The following is a 15,558-nucleotide window of genomic DNA, read 5'->3' on the forward strand; positions in this document are numbered from 1 at the left end:
ATTTGAAGATGGCGTGTCTATAAAACAAACTCTTGCAATGCTTGCCTTTGCCTGACCGCAAATACCCCTAATAAATCACCAACGCAAAAATTTCGACTTCACAAAAGATACATTGTGTTTAAACACTAAATAAATAAATCGTAAAACATCTTCCTAATCTGCAGTTTTAAAGGCATTTCGTAAAACTCGAAGTAAGTATGTTTTGTTCAAAACGTATCTAACTATTTGACATACATTTTACTTTTGCAAAATTGTCTTGTATCCTAAATATGTTTTAAACATCTTAAAATTGTGTTTATCCTTCCTAATTAAAAATAAGGTAGTTTTCAATTTTTTATTGTTCAAAAAAAGAAAACCGACATCCGATTTTTCAATTAGTAGTTTCTTAATTTTACACCTAGAAATTTTTTGTTTCTCAGGTTTTCAGTCTCTCAGTCCTATAGTTTATTGGTGTTTAAATCACACAGTCTTTAGGTTTCTCAGTATTTTAGCTTTTTAGTTTTTTAATTTCCCCATATTAATTTTTTACATTTTTCAGTTTTTTGCGGTTTCATTATCTTATAATATCAGTTTTCCAATTTCTTATGCTTGCTTTTCTACAGTTTTATATAGTTTTTTACTTTATCAAACTTTTAGTCACTTTAGTTCATCAGAACATCGATGTTACTGTTTTTTAGTTCTTTTGTATTTCCGTTTGTCTGATCTAAGTTCATTAGATTTTCAATCCGTTACTGTATTGTTTTTTTTTGTTTATAATGTAAGTATATATTTCAATTTATTAGTTTCCCTTTTCCAGTTCTATACTTTTTTCAGTTTCTCAAAGTTCATAAAAAAATTGTAGTTTTTATATTACAGTTATTTGGTTTCTTCGGGCAAGTTTCTTTTATATTTAATTAATTAAACTAAATGTCATAATATACTGATTACTATGGATCTGTTGATAAAAACTTCACATTCTAAGTCAACTTTAACTTAAAAGTCCCTTTATTTTGATTATGAAGCTGGCCTTTAGTGTTTAAAGTTATCAGTTCTAATACTTCTATAATGTCAGTTTTGAATTTTTAATTTTTCTACTTTTTAGTTAGAAAGATACTAGTTGTATTGGAATAGTAAATTATTTTTTAAGTTCTTTTAATTCTAAACATTTATGAACGTTATTTTATTTAAGTCACTTTGTAAAATTAAAATTTTAGTAAATAGCATAACAAAATTAGAAACCGTAGGCCTGTTACTTGTTGAAGCTACTGAATCAAATGTCTTAGTTAAAAGTACTCCAGGAATTAGTTAGTGACAAACTAAAACAAACTACAAAAAATCTGCATATAACAAATACTGAAAATCAAAATGGTAATTTAATTAAAAAATACTGGTAATGCAGACGTGCCGACTTGAGTATACTATGAACCCGGTTTATAGAAGCGTCATTAATTTAATTCGCAATTAAATGCATGATTAAGTGATCACGTGACCGAAATGAAGCAATTTGGTTGGTCCATTTGCGTTGTTAACTTTTACCATCGCAATTAACTTTAATCGGGCTTTCTATAAACCGGCCCTAAATATTTTCCTTACAGTTGTATGTTCATTTCATAATTTGAGATGAATTCTCACAAAAAATCGAATTAATTTTACAGCAAAAAAATGAAAATATTATTAACAATTATTATTATTAACAATTAATAAGTTTTTATAGGTAGTAGCTTTGTTAGACACGAGAAAATTTGGAGTTTTTTACAAAATGTATTAGTTTTATTTGTGTTTGTAATAAATAAATAATATAACTAATAATAATAAAAAATATGTTTTTATTTTTCTTTCTGCAGGAATGAGTAAAAAATATATACCACATTACCTAATTTTAATACCTAATTTTTGTTTTTCATACACTTTTTGAGGCCTAAATAACTTCCCAAAAATCCGGTTTCTGTTGATAAATAGTCCGAACAATCAAATGCTGTGACCTACATATGGATATGAAATTGGTCATTAGACGACAGTTAAACAGCAAGAAAAAAAGGTAGAAATTGAACACCAAATTCTGTATATCAGATGAAAAAACAAAAAAAAATTTTCAAAAAATTAAAACAAATTTAAAGTGAGAAGAATGAGTAGGTACGCAACTTTTGAATCATTCAGTACGTAGTAAAACTATTTCATTAAAAAATTAAACTAAATTTCCAACTATATATTTAAACAATTGCATTATGATAGTGACTACAAAATTGTAATTTTTCACACTTTCTAGCAAAATTGGTCAACTTCTCTTAAATTACCCCCTTTCGTTTTCTTGCCGGAAGCTTGGAAAGTGATTTTTGGTACCAGATCACGATTTTGAAAAAAGTTGAACAAAAATGCTATTTAGAAAAAAAAATCAAACCTCCCGTGCAATTACAAATTGGGTTAGAGAAACTTAAAATGAACGATTTTGCACAGCTGCGTTTTGCAATCGAGTCCTGCCATGAGGTGTATTTCACTCGGTGCAACAGCAGCAGCGACTTTTTCTTAGTTTCTCTCTTCGGTGTGTGAGCTATGAGGATACGTTTAGCAATAATTGTCACTGAAGCAATTACTGCAATCGATAGCGATTAGCGATTCACGTGGCGTGCCCATTTTTCCGCAGTTTAGGCTCGCTGGCGAGAAAAAAGCCAGCAGACGAGGCAAGTTCCACAGGATAGTTCCTTATATGGACCTTGTCCGACAGGGTAGCTGCTGTTTTATGCGAGACTTGAACTTTGGTATTCGTTTATTAACTGTGTGGTATACCGCTATGCGTTGTTCGTCAACAGTTTGTTTTATTGTTAAAGTTTTAAAGCGCCCACGCCTCTGACAATTCGGACATCTTTAATCCCTGCTGCATGTCTTTCAGCTTACGTTTAATCCGATATTTGCGCTTCCTCGTATCCTTGATCTTTACACGTCTTTTCGAAGCAACTGCAACCGACAAATCTCGATGCCCTTCGGTTCCCTAAATGGGCAAACCTTGGTCAAATAAATTAGCGTCGTATTCAAACAAACAGAAAATTCCAATCGCAACCATAAACAAATTTTCCCATTGTCAAGGCGCGAAAATTTCAACGTGACAAGGTTTAAGATCATGGATTTCATGATGGCATTGCTGGCCTTCGTTGGGGATATTTTTTCATCAGATCAACTTAGAATGAAATTGACTAAATCGGTTCCTTGAACGAACAACGTTGTGGTCTAACCAAAAAATACTCAGTCAAGGAGACTTTTGCCACTGCTTACATAATGGTCATAGGTTTTTCGTACTGCGTGTAATTTAAATTTACTACTTCAAGTTGAATAATTACACACTTCTTAAAATTGAAACTCTAATTTCCAATTTTTGGAAAAACCAAATAAGCACTATACCTCAGTTGAAAGATCTTCCATAAATTTTGACAAACTTTTGTTGAAATATATTCACAATTAGATAGAAAGTCATATATCACTTTCAGACTAATTTAAGGAATTTTCACAACATTTTCGCAAAATTAAAAAACGCTGTAACAAATCGGTAGGAAGAAGATTTTCTACATTGCATTGAGACTTATTTTGCAACAACCAATTTAGTAAAAATTTTCTTTTTCATTTAGTTAATTATTTAAACATCTATGCTCTAAGAAAATCCTAGACATCCTAGACCTGAAGTAACGATTTTAAATTTTGTTTTTACTTAAAATTTATGCTAAAATATGTTAACTTTTTTACTTTTTACTTTTATTTAGCAAAATCATTCAAATTTAGCGAGTTTCCTATAAAATACAAAAACATAGGTCAAACTTAATTTTACAGCTTTCGGTCTCTTTGTTAAAATATTTCTACTTTGGTCAGTCTGAAAGATGATCCTAAATTTGCAACAATAATGAATTTTCTGCATATTTGTTCCAAAATAGAATTGTTTTGCAAAAACCCTTGTAATTATAAATTAGAAAAAAATAGAAAATTAGAAAGTAATTAGAAAATGTCCTCAAGTCAAAAAAATTTTAAACCTATGTTTCCTTCGACTTCCCATTTTCTTTTGGCAAACTCTTAATTTCTTCACTTTTGTTGATTTAGGAATTTTCTGCTGCCATATCAGAGAATTTTTTAAAACTAGAAGTGAATTTTACTTGAAGAATCTAACAAAATCATTAAACATGTTGGTTTTAATTGTGGATTTTTTGCTAATTTAATGACTTTTTTACTGAAAAACGCTCACAGATTCATAGCAAATGTTAGGTACAACACATGGACCTATTTTAACGATTTTAAACTAGTTTTAGCAAAATCTTTGAAATTTTATAGGTTTATCGTTGAAATAATCGTATTCCTGAACACATAGAAATTTCATAGTGTATTTAATTTTGGAAAAAAATTTTGGTTCACAAAAAATCAGATCCACTTTACCAACAATTTATAAGCTTCTCTCACAAAAACGAGATCCCGGAAAGCAGTAAAGACTTTTCTGTTAAATTACGAATTTTTTTATTCATATCAAATAATGCTCTAAAGGCCGGTTTATAGAAAGCTCTATTAAAATTTAACACGATGTTAAAAGTTAACAATGCTAGTAGACCAAACTATTTGATCACGTGATCAAATTTGATGATCTTTAGATCTTGTTTTTTGATACCAAACGATCAGAAGCTAATTTACACGATCTACTTTAGAACATAGAAAAAAACTGTGACGTAACAGAAACATTTTACCCACATTTTTGTTTAATGGAAGATAAATAAACAAACATATTATGACTTAATTAAAGTTATATTAAACACATTAGTAAACTAGTGTTATCTAAGATAATTCCAAATATATTCAAACTCATAAATGTCACAATCTTTTATCCATTTTTGTACGAAAAATTTCTAATTTGGAAAACACAAGGAATACCAATCGTAATATTTTGTCCCACTTTCTAGTAAATCTCATGAATACCTTACCTTCACAAATTTGTTTAAAATTTTAAATTAGATCGTAAATAATAAAAGACTAGAATTAATGAAATAAGTTTCACTGACATTGTAGACTTGATTATAGTATTTTTCAGGTTACTTATTTACTTTATTTGTTGAGCAAAGTAGTGAAACGCTTAGCACAGCTGGAGCTGTCTAAGTCTAATAGTCTATAATCGACTAAAACACCTAATTAATTAGTCATTTATGTATAAACATGTGTGCATGTGCTATACATGAACTATACTTTTTTAAACCTAAAATCCGGATTTGTATTTTATGTGTTTAAAAAAATATCTAAAGAACTGGATTAGAAGAAATTATTTGCCGCAGTCTTTTTCGGAAGATTAATTGTCTGCAGTACATCAGTGGGCGAATCGGCTTTGTTCACTATTAATAATTTTCCGAATGCGAAATGGCATTCTGCGAATTTTTTGATCTCATGGTTTAGTGATTATTTTTTCAGTCAAAGTCAGGTTTCCATATTCAGAAACCGTTCGCATATTTGAAATCAAACTCAGCATCAAATTTCGCCGAATCACGAATTAATGAGCACCGATATTAGAAAATATAGTTTTTAATTAGATTTGCGGTTAATAAACATCGGTGATGATTCAGGTTTATGATGACCTAAAGTGGTACCACGGTTTTTTGCATTTCCTTATCTGCCCACCATCTAGTTTAAAATTCAATTATCTGGTGATGCGCTGTTTTGAAGAGATCTTTTTGGAGATAAAAACATGGTCTTATATTTAGTTAATGTTGACAGGAAATTATTCTTTTTGCCACTCACCCAATAACATAACAGCAAAGACACTCCAATTAAGCACGACAGTATGAATCCGTAAGTACCATAAATGTGGTACCATACGCTATTCGCACCTTTTCTAAACACCAACACCAGACGCGCGCGCTGAGTCAAATGCGGCTCAGAAATCGCCAAGTGCAAGTCTTGAGTTCCTCCGAAAGGTTCCCCTACCTTCCTTCCTTCCGCTGAGGTCACTCACTTAACACTCTCTGCTGATGAAAAGCCATGACCTTACGACGAAATGGATTAAATTCACTTTTTCCCGACCAGTTTTTAGCGCGAAAAGTCGTTAAGAATCGTTATTGAAAAAGATATACTTCATTACTCATCAACTGATTTATAGGATTTTTATGCAAATGGTTCTCAAGGTTGCTGGTTCGGACTATTCATGCACGAAAGGTTCCAAATTCATCGAAAGATACAGAAGAAAGTTGGACGACGGGTCCAAAAGAAACTTGTTGACTTGGAACAATTTGCGAGTTTTACTGATTGGGGACGAAGATAAAAACTGTCATCAAAAACACAAAAACTCTTTTTGAAAAAATATTTGGTAAAGCAGCCTCATAATGTTTTTTACAAGTGCAAATTTTTGAAGTTATTTTGGTTTTCACAATTTTCCTCAACGGCAAATTACTGAAAAACACACGAGTGGGTGTAACGTGAACACCTGTTAATCTCATTTATGTATTTTGTAATTTTCTCAAACTAAAAACCCAGTTCCTGTCAATATTTGCACTTTTGTTTCAAAAATTATTATTTGTCTAAAACCGCTAATCATCTCCACCTCCACAGATTCAGTATTTTTTCCATTTTTTTTCTATTTCGTTGTATTTTCTACCTAATTCAAGCGTTTTTGAAGCATACAGGGTGTTTTTAAAACCCAAGAACATTTGAAGAGATTAAAAAGTTTATTTTTTTTCCTTTTACATCTTTGAGAAAGGTAGAAATTATCTCACCTTTTTGAAAATTAACATAAATATTAAGATAAAACTAAGTAGTTTTGTTTTTTTTTCCTGAAAATTAGTATTTCTTTAATTTCATTTGATGAAAACCCGAAATCACACGTGAATTACTGCTCCTATGATTTTGGCGATCATGGTACAGATCTTGCAGAAATACCTACAGAAGATAACTTTTTAAACCTTCCTGAAATTCGTTCTGAACGACACAAAAAAGCAACTAATTCAAGTATGAAATGATAAAAAAACTGCAAAAATCAAACGAAATACAAGCTCAAAGGAGTTTCAGTTTCTTTACTACTATTATGTAATTTATTTAAAGACTATTAAAACAAAGTAAATGGTGGTGAAGAAACTTAAATTTAAGAGAAGACATGGTACCAAAATATTAAATATAAAATAAAACATCTCAGAAATGTTGCTCAATGTTTTCTGATCAAACCGAAGATGCTATTTGCAGTAAACCTTGCAATTAATCTGCAGTTTCAAATCGCAAAATATTTAGCAGTAAATTTTGGTGGCATATCTAACCAATTTTTATGAATTTGGTTACAGCAGTGGTTGCAGTTCAGTATCCGACTCGAAGGACCAAAAAATGTTTATAAATAATTGTGGACTGCGTTTTATGTAATTTTAATGTAATTTTATTACGAGTAAAATATAAATGACGTACACCACAAAATTTATTATCCATTTTCAAGATCTAAATTTTACTCTACTCGTATTTATCGTAATAAAAAATATGTGTTTTCTTCTGTTTGAGTATTGTTTCCTTCTATCGAAATGTAGTCAGCTTTATACAAAATCGAAATAAAGATCCAATTGAAATACAGATTGTGAGCTTCAGTTGTAGGAATATTATTACGAGAACCTATAACCTTGAATATATCTCTTTTTTGAGGAATAGATTTTAGGTTAAGTTGCGAGCTAAAGTACCTATTTGCGTCTAAAAAAAATATCTAATTTGTTCAATTTCCGCAAAGCTCTTTTTCAAATATCTATCTTGTAAATTAACGAAAAAATTGGAAAAAATAATAAAGGTTAAAAGTAAGAGTAAAAAGATTAAAACATTTTAAAAAATTTACAGAATTTTTGAAATAGAATGTTATTAGTTTTGTCTATTATTCAGAGAACCTATTTATGTGGTCAATAAAATCAACATTTTTAATCACAGTTTTTAAATGAGTATCTTTTATACCTCAAAAATAGTTAACTGTAGAAACTCTAAAATTCAGTACCATCCCAATTACTCACTGATATGACTGAACATATTTCCAAATAAAAAATTTTTTTTGCTAAATGTTAATGTTGTTGTGTAAATACTTTTCTAACAACTTTTTCTAAACTGGAAAAAACTATAACTTGTGCCGACACTAAGACAAAAATGTAAAGAAAGTGTTTTTTGTAACATATATTTGAAACTAAAGTAAAAAAAATCGACACATTGTTTTTAGTGGTAAATTGAAATCGCTGAAATTTTACTATAGTGCAAGTTTCATTAATCCACTAACGAACACATTTTTTATTGCGTTATGGAGAAGGTTTTTGCCAAATTTTGAGTTCTTGTTAAGATACTCAGTTTAACACTTGGTGAAATCAAACAACAGTGCACCGATTTGAACAAAAAAACTCGAAAATTAACCTTGTAGTATAATTCTCAACAATAAACTTACCTTAAAAACGTAGGTACTGGGAAACTATGTTTTCAAATTGGTTAATCAATTCCAAAATACAAAAATTTAAAAGTAATAGTTATACACGTATTTTGGATTCATTGTTGACTACATATTTAAGAAATTATCTCGGAAAGGAATTTGGAAAGTCCTTGAATCCCCTAAATCCTAAATTTTACACAAATGCCAATAAATTGTTTTCAGGCATATTTAAAAAATAGACAAAATAGCGCTCTTAGACCAAATTTGCTTAAATTTGCACTATTGATGTATCCAAGTTCAAGTATTAATAATTCAGCCACAAGTTTATTATAATTTTACCAGATTTTGAGTTTTTGTTATGATATTAAGGTTAAGACTTTTAAGTCTAACTCAGACAATTATAAACCGATTTAAACGATATTTTCAAAAGAGTTCCGAAGTATCTTAAGTAAATTAGTTTTACTACATTATTTTAACATTTTTTTAATTATACGTTATAAGGTTGATTGAATAAAAATAACCTTGATTGAATGTTAAATAAAATCATACATACATCCATATATCTTAATTTTTGGGATCCTTTGTCAATAGACCATTTTGTGAAGAAGATGTTAAAGTTTGACGAATTGTTACTTTATAAATATACAAATAGAATGAATAAATCACCACGTAATACAAATTAAGAAATTTTCGTTTTCTCTTTGATTTATTGGATTTTTATGTTAATCATATCCTTTGCTATTGTATTTTTATTGCAAAATTAAATTTAAGCCAAGGTTATACGATAGTACAACCACCCATTTTTTTTCATTTTATCGATATTCACTGGTTTGCTTTTTCGTGAATGACCAGCAAGGTCTATTGCAATCAGAGATGAGAGTCATGTCCGGGACATCCTGCACAAAATTTACTATTGGAGGAGTCTGGAGTCCTTTTATTTGAAATTTTCCAGTTGGCTTAGCAGCGCGGTGAATGTTATAATAATATGTTAAATGGTTCACTAACAAGACAGACATAAGTTATATTAACACGGTGCAACATTTTATTGTTCTGTTTTCTTATTATATACAAAGTAAGAAAAGATTTCTTTTGGTCTTTATGGACGCGATAAATTCTAGTTATGTTCGAGCTTTGTAAACCAACCCATTGCATTGTCTTCCACTAAAGATATAAAGACAATTAACGTCACATGAAGTCACACAATTTCAATTTTCAGCAGATTATGTGCAACTAATTCCAAGGACGTTATGTGTACCACGCTTTAATAAATCAGCTTTTTACTAGGCTTTTTGACTACAATAGCACTTCGTTAAGTTCTTTATCATTTTTCCAGCCTTGGATGTTTCTTGTGAAATTGAAAATAAATTGAGGCAGGACAGATAAGGAGCCAAATCAGGGAGGAGTGCGTTGAATCACTCTGTCTTATTACGTATTGGATCGGAAACCTCTCATGACAATACTCACATTCATTTACAAAGCAAATATGGAAATTGGCCTTGCAAAGGTGCTTGCTACAATTAAATCTGTCAGTTAATTAATAAACACGGACATTTCCGCTTAATAAAATCGTTCTGAGGCAGACACTGGATGAAATCCCACTAAATTAACTTGTCCAAGGGTTTTCTCCATCGTAAACATTATACACCTACTTGTTTCATAGTTATTACCGTAAATAAAAACAGATATTATACTAAACTTAATTATAGACGCACTAAGACGTCTAGTTGATGCTGGTGTGTAAGATGCCATAACTGGTTCTTCTTTTAACATAAAACCTTTTTTTCGCTCATTGTTATTGCAGATTTTAATGAAACGCGATCATTTTCTATTAATAGGATTAATAGAAATGCATAATTACAGCCTACATATGGATAATGTTGTAAAGACAGCAGAATTCACCTACGAGCAATTATGTTGTTTCCATCCAGGTGTTTGAACTATTGTTGATTTAATTCGTGTTAATTAAGAGAGTAGTGATGAATTGCTTCTCTCTTGTGCTATTGTCGAATTTAAAAAGATTTATTATGTCTTGAGCTACCAGTTGAGATTAAGACAGTGATAGATTTGTACCGCAGTTTTAAAAATAATAATGACGGCAATATTTTGCAGCTAAGCATATGGTCAACTGGATATTAACAGTTAGACTACTCGTATGTCATTAACGTTTCTTCCTGTTCACTCAAAAGAAACGCAAAAAACGAAGAATCGCATGTCATAGGATCATAAAAGCTGTTATGAACAATTTTATTTATCTTTAAAATGTGATGGAGGAAATGGTTGAATCTTGACAAGACTCGGGGTTTTTGAGGTGTAACTGATGCAGTTTGCGAGATTATGGGAGCTATAAATTATAGCAAAATTGTTGATTGTTCGATGCAATAGATCTAGAATAATCACTGTGTTGGTTGTCAATAAATGCATTCATCATATTCCACGTTTCAAATTTATGGTTTCAATGATAATTATCTACTTTACACTGTTTTAAACAAAGAAAATTTTCACGATCAAAAATTTTAAAAACGTAACTTTTTAATCCTCAAGAACTATCGCTCCTAGATAAAAAAACAAAACAGATTCAGATTCCTTGAATAATTTTGTATGTGAAAAGTTGGAGTATTAATTTTTCCGAACTATGTTAAATTTCATCAAAAAAAAAATAAATGCGCAGTAACAATAATAAATGCACAGTAAAAATAATATATGCATAGTAGAATAATAAATGCACAGTAAATAATAGCTTCTCAAAACTAGAGAGTCTAGAATTACACATTAAGGACAGGCTTATAGAAGCATCATTAATTTAATTCGCAATTAATGTGTGGTTAACGGATCACGTGACAAAATTGAGCCAATTTGATTGGTCTATTCGCGTTGTTAACTTTTAACAACGAATTAAAATTTAATGAAGCTTTCTATAAACCGCACCTTAGAGCCGGTTTACAGAACATTTTAATTGCATTTAAATTTTAATCGCGATTAACTTGACATTTGTCAATGCATTTTAAATGGCAACTTAATTCGAATTAGTTTAATTTTGAATTAAATCTTAATTTCGCTTTCTGTAAACCGACCCTTAAGCCTTCTACGTTTTCGAGATTAATCGCCCGAGAGGTATATTTCCTTTTAGTTCCTGCGGCCAAGCCCCAGCCTGCAGGCTAGCTGCTGAGAGTTTATTATTTTTTTATTGTTATTTTATTATTTATTATTATTATTATTATTTTATCATTTATTATTTTTTTTAAATCGGATTTATTACTGATTGCTTTATTACTACCCATTAGATACTGTGCATGTAAGATTTTTTTACTGGGCACTTTATACAGAACAAATTTTAATAAAATACTGTGCTCTATTGCTATTTGCTATTGCTATTTGAATTTTTTTCTGCAATTTTACAATTACTCCAACTAATCTTTATCTTGAGGAACCTAACTTTTACCGAAACCTAAAAACTGTTAGCTTTAGGCGAAAAATTAGGACAGTTTCAAAATTCTCAGACACTTTTCCGTAAGTAAAACTTACATTTGCTAAAAATAATTATGTTTAGAAGTGTTTCGATTTTGACAAACGAATTTTAACCAGTTCCTTAAACTAGCTGACAAAAAATAAAAACAGATTCAAGGTTCTTGAATAATTTTGTTTAAAAAGCTCAATTGTATACACTATGTCTAACTTCACTCTTTACCTGTCGCTTGATATATTTGATTTTTATCAACTTATCATAGTTTTTTAACTATGACCCTGTGCATTAATGAATCTGGCGAATTGTACCACAGTTATAAAGAAAAAACTCAACTAGATTGAGTTTCAGAAAATTTTGAAAAAAAGTTTCCTGAAAAGACTACGAAAATCGGAAAAACGAATTTTGCGGTGTGGTAAAACATTTTATTTAAAAAATAGGACATCCGATCAGATTAAAATAAAATTAAAGAAAGTTCATAGGCATTCTGCTTCTTCGTCAACAATAGTTTATTTCTGGGTATTTTAACTGTTTCCAAATTCAAAAATTTGGCCTTAGAAAAAAGATTTGGTCCATATTCGCGGGTAATATTCAACAAAAAAATTTTTTCGATGGGTTAAATAAATTAGAAAACCATTAGACGATGTGCATTAATCCTAATAGAGAGATTACATGGAAAAATAAAAAGATTTTTTTCTTTAATTATGATTTTTACTATTACATTTATCAAACAACCTCCGTTAAAACTAAACTGTTTCGCAATCTTTGGACAATTTTTCGTAAGCTTAAAGCTCAAATTTAAGTTGGTTTAATTCTCCATTTTACCAAAAAGAATTTTATTTTAGAAGTTTTTGCTTTTTGACAAACTAAATTCTAACCAGTTTTTCTAGCTTAAACTGATATTTTAAGAATTACTACTAACAAACCAGCAATGAGAACAGATTCAGAATCCTTGCAGATGAAAAGCTGAACTATCATTTGTCTGAACTGTGTATAACTTCAAAAATAAAACAATTAAACGCAGTTATCTCTTACTGCAACTAATCTTTTTGTTAAAGAATCAAACTTTGACTGATATTAAAAACTGTTAGCTATAGATAAAAAATAGATACAAAAAATTAAGTAGATATTTAAAAAATTTTAAGTAAATAAAAAAATAAAGTCTCAATTGTCTGAATTATTTTTCAAAAACAATCAAAATTAAACTTTCACCGATATCTCATTAATTGATAGCTGTAGATGACAAGTAAAGACAGTTTCGGAATTTTCTGATAATTTTCCGACAGAAAAACTTATATTTGAAGTCGTTTGACTTTTTACTCCATTCCGAAAAGAATTATATTTTCAAGAGTGTTTGGTTTCTATTTTAACCACTTCCAACAACTTTAACTATATCTTAAGACCTATCGTTCGTAAAAAAAATCAAAATGAAAATCAGTTTTCTAAACTGTGTATCTTCAATAAAAAATACTTCCTTGATAAGATCTGAAATTTCAGCCGTTGTGGGTCTCTATTTTGCAGGATAAGTACCAAAAGATGATTAACTAAACTGTAAGTTATACTAAATCACAAAATGTGATACATTTTCGCTTTTAATATTACACGTTGGTGGAAATTCAGTGTTTTTGCCAAGGTGAAAAAGGCTTGGTTGATTGTTCGATGTAATAAGTGTTACTTGTCAACAAATGCATTCATCATATTCTATGTTTGTAATTTAAGATTTCAACGATAATTATTTACTTTTACAGTATCTTAACCACTTTGTTGATTTAGAATTTCTCATAACGCACTAGATACACCTATGTTTATAATTTGTTCAATGTCGAGATACTCCTCGATATGAGAGTTGATCATTTAATTATTAGCATTTCACAACAACCTTCGTTGTGACAAGCCAATAACTTGTAATCATTTATCTGCAACTTCTTGGAATCTTAAGTTTAACTCAAAACTTGCCACTTAAAATAATAATGCATTTGAACCAATTTCTGTGCAAGTGAAAGCGCTAATTTATCGTACAGTCAGCATCTAATGGGTTTTTATGTGCATACGAATTATTGGCAAAGTAAAGGTGAAATGTTAGCCTCAATGCAATTAATAGTGAACGAGTAATTTGGCGGCATCAGCATCTAAATTTACGACATAACTGGCATTTAAAGTGGCGCCAGACATGCAGAAGAAAAATTTCTGATTGAAATGATTCTGGAAGCTCTTGCTACTGGCGGAGATGAGCTCTTTAGGGTCTCTATTGTTCTCCACGTCTTTTGTTCTCCATTTGAACTTTCTCTGATTTTTTTGGAAAGATTGCGATGACGTCGGGCATGATTTTGCAAATGGTTCGGGAAAATCAGCAATTCCCCGAGGAGTCAACCGATGACTTATCAAATATCTATCTGAGAGTGTAGGTTTCAGACTGTTGCCCCCTGAACACCGACCTTGGGCCAATTCACTACACCTACCCACATTGACGACCACGACTTTTACTAAAGGAAAGTGAATACAGATATCCAGTTGCATACGTGCCCAGATTATCCGATTTGGGTGAATCCCCTTTTCCAAATCAACAAACACCGATAACGGAGTTGTCTGCTTAAAGCAAATACGTAAATTTGGAGTGATTCACTTTGTGAACTCGGTAATTAGGTGATAAACTACTTAGATAACGGGATTTTGACGAAATTGCACCACATTACACGAAAAACTCACCTGGCCAAACTGGCTTAAATTTGCTGCAACACGACACATCAACTGCACTTGAGGAAATTTTCGCGGCTTTTCCGAAGTGTCGCGCTCTTTGGCTGGCAAACGCAGCTGAACTTGGTTAAGCCAGTTCTAAACTAAGTGGAAGCCTTCGACAAGAAAGTCAGTCACCTAACCTGAGACAAAAACTAGTTGTACGCGGTGTCTCCAATATAGGTTTGCTCGATTTCATCCATCGACAATTCAGTAGTGCGACAACTGCTCTTAGATGACCCGGATCATGGATGCATCAATTTCTAATTTAACATCACGCTGTGATAAGGACAAAGTCTTGCACTAGATCTGGCAAAAAAATCATTTTTCATTATCTTGTAATCCTCTTGGAAAAGGTTGTAAAATCAAAGGCAGGAGAAGGCTTATCAGGAATCCTTTTATTAGGGACTGGGAGTGACTAGGAAGGTTACACGTAAATTTCTTGCGAAACCCCTTTAGACACCGTTAGTCAGTTTTTTAGACAGATTCGTCGGCAATGAAAATTTTTTAAGTTTTTTTTTGGTCTACTTATCATTGGTCTAACTTCTATTAGAAAAAATGATTTATATTATGGTTTTAGAGGGCTGAATATAAATTTCTGTTAAAAGAAATGTTGAGACCTCTCTTTAAAACACTGAGTTTTTACTTTTTGGTTGTTTTTGAGTATTTTATGGTCAATTTTCTGTTAAGGAGATTTACAGCTCTTTTAACAGCCGGGACATTTTACACAAATGTTTAGATTATAATTTATTTTCAGTTCTTATGAACAGTATCAAAAGAAGTGAATTTTTCTTTATAGGAATTTAGTTCCAGTCAAACTGTTTGATGTTTGATGAATGATGTCGGACGGGACACAAAAAAAACTTCACATTTTATTGTTAAACAATCGTTATAAAATTCTGCTAATTTAATAGTCACTAATTGTAACAATTCTTAATTTTAAACTAAAAGGTGGAGGTTGAAACTTTTAAAACCTAAAAACCAACAAGGCAATGTGCAACGACTT

At 30.6% G+C, this 15,558-nt stretch overlaps 1 protein-coding gene across 5 annotated transcripts in view; it reads right to left on the reverse strand.

The window, feature by feature from the left end:
- Positions 1-14,676, reverse strand: part of LOC656219 (uncharacterized protein) — a 77,436-nt gene extending 62,760 nt beyond the window's left edge. For 3 of the 5 annotated variants that reach the window (XM_064354635.1, XM_008194656.3, XM_064354632.1), the window contains exon 1: positions 5,731-5,884. The gene's annotated coding sequence lies outside the window, so the exon portion shown is untranslated. Of the gene's footprint in view, positions 1-5,730; positions 5,885-14,525 lie in introns of those variants that run through there. The other 2 variants (XM_064354633.1, XM_064354639.1) reach the window with 2 other exon arrangements.
- Positions 14,677-15,558: the final 882 nt, after the last annotated feature.

Source organism: Tribolium castaneum, chromosome 2 (genome assembly GCF_031307605.1).
Source record: "Tribolium castaneum strain GA2 chromosome 2, icTriCast1.1, whole genome shotgun sequence".
NCBI classification, from domain to species: domain Eukaryota; kingdom Metazoa; phylum Arthropoda; class Insecta; order Coleoptera; family Tenebrionidae; genus Tribolium; species Tribolium castaneum.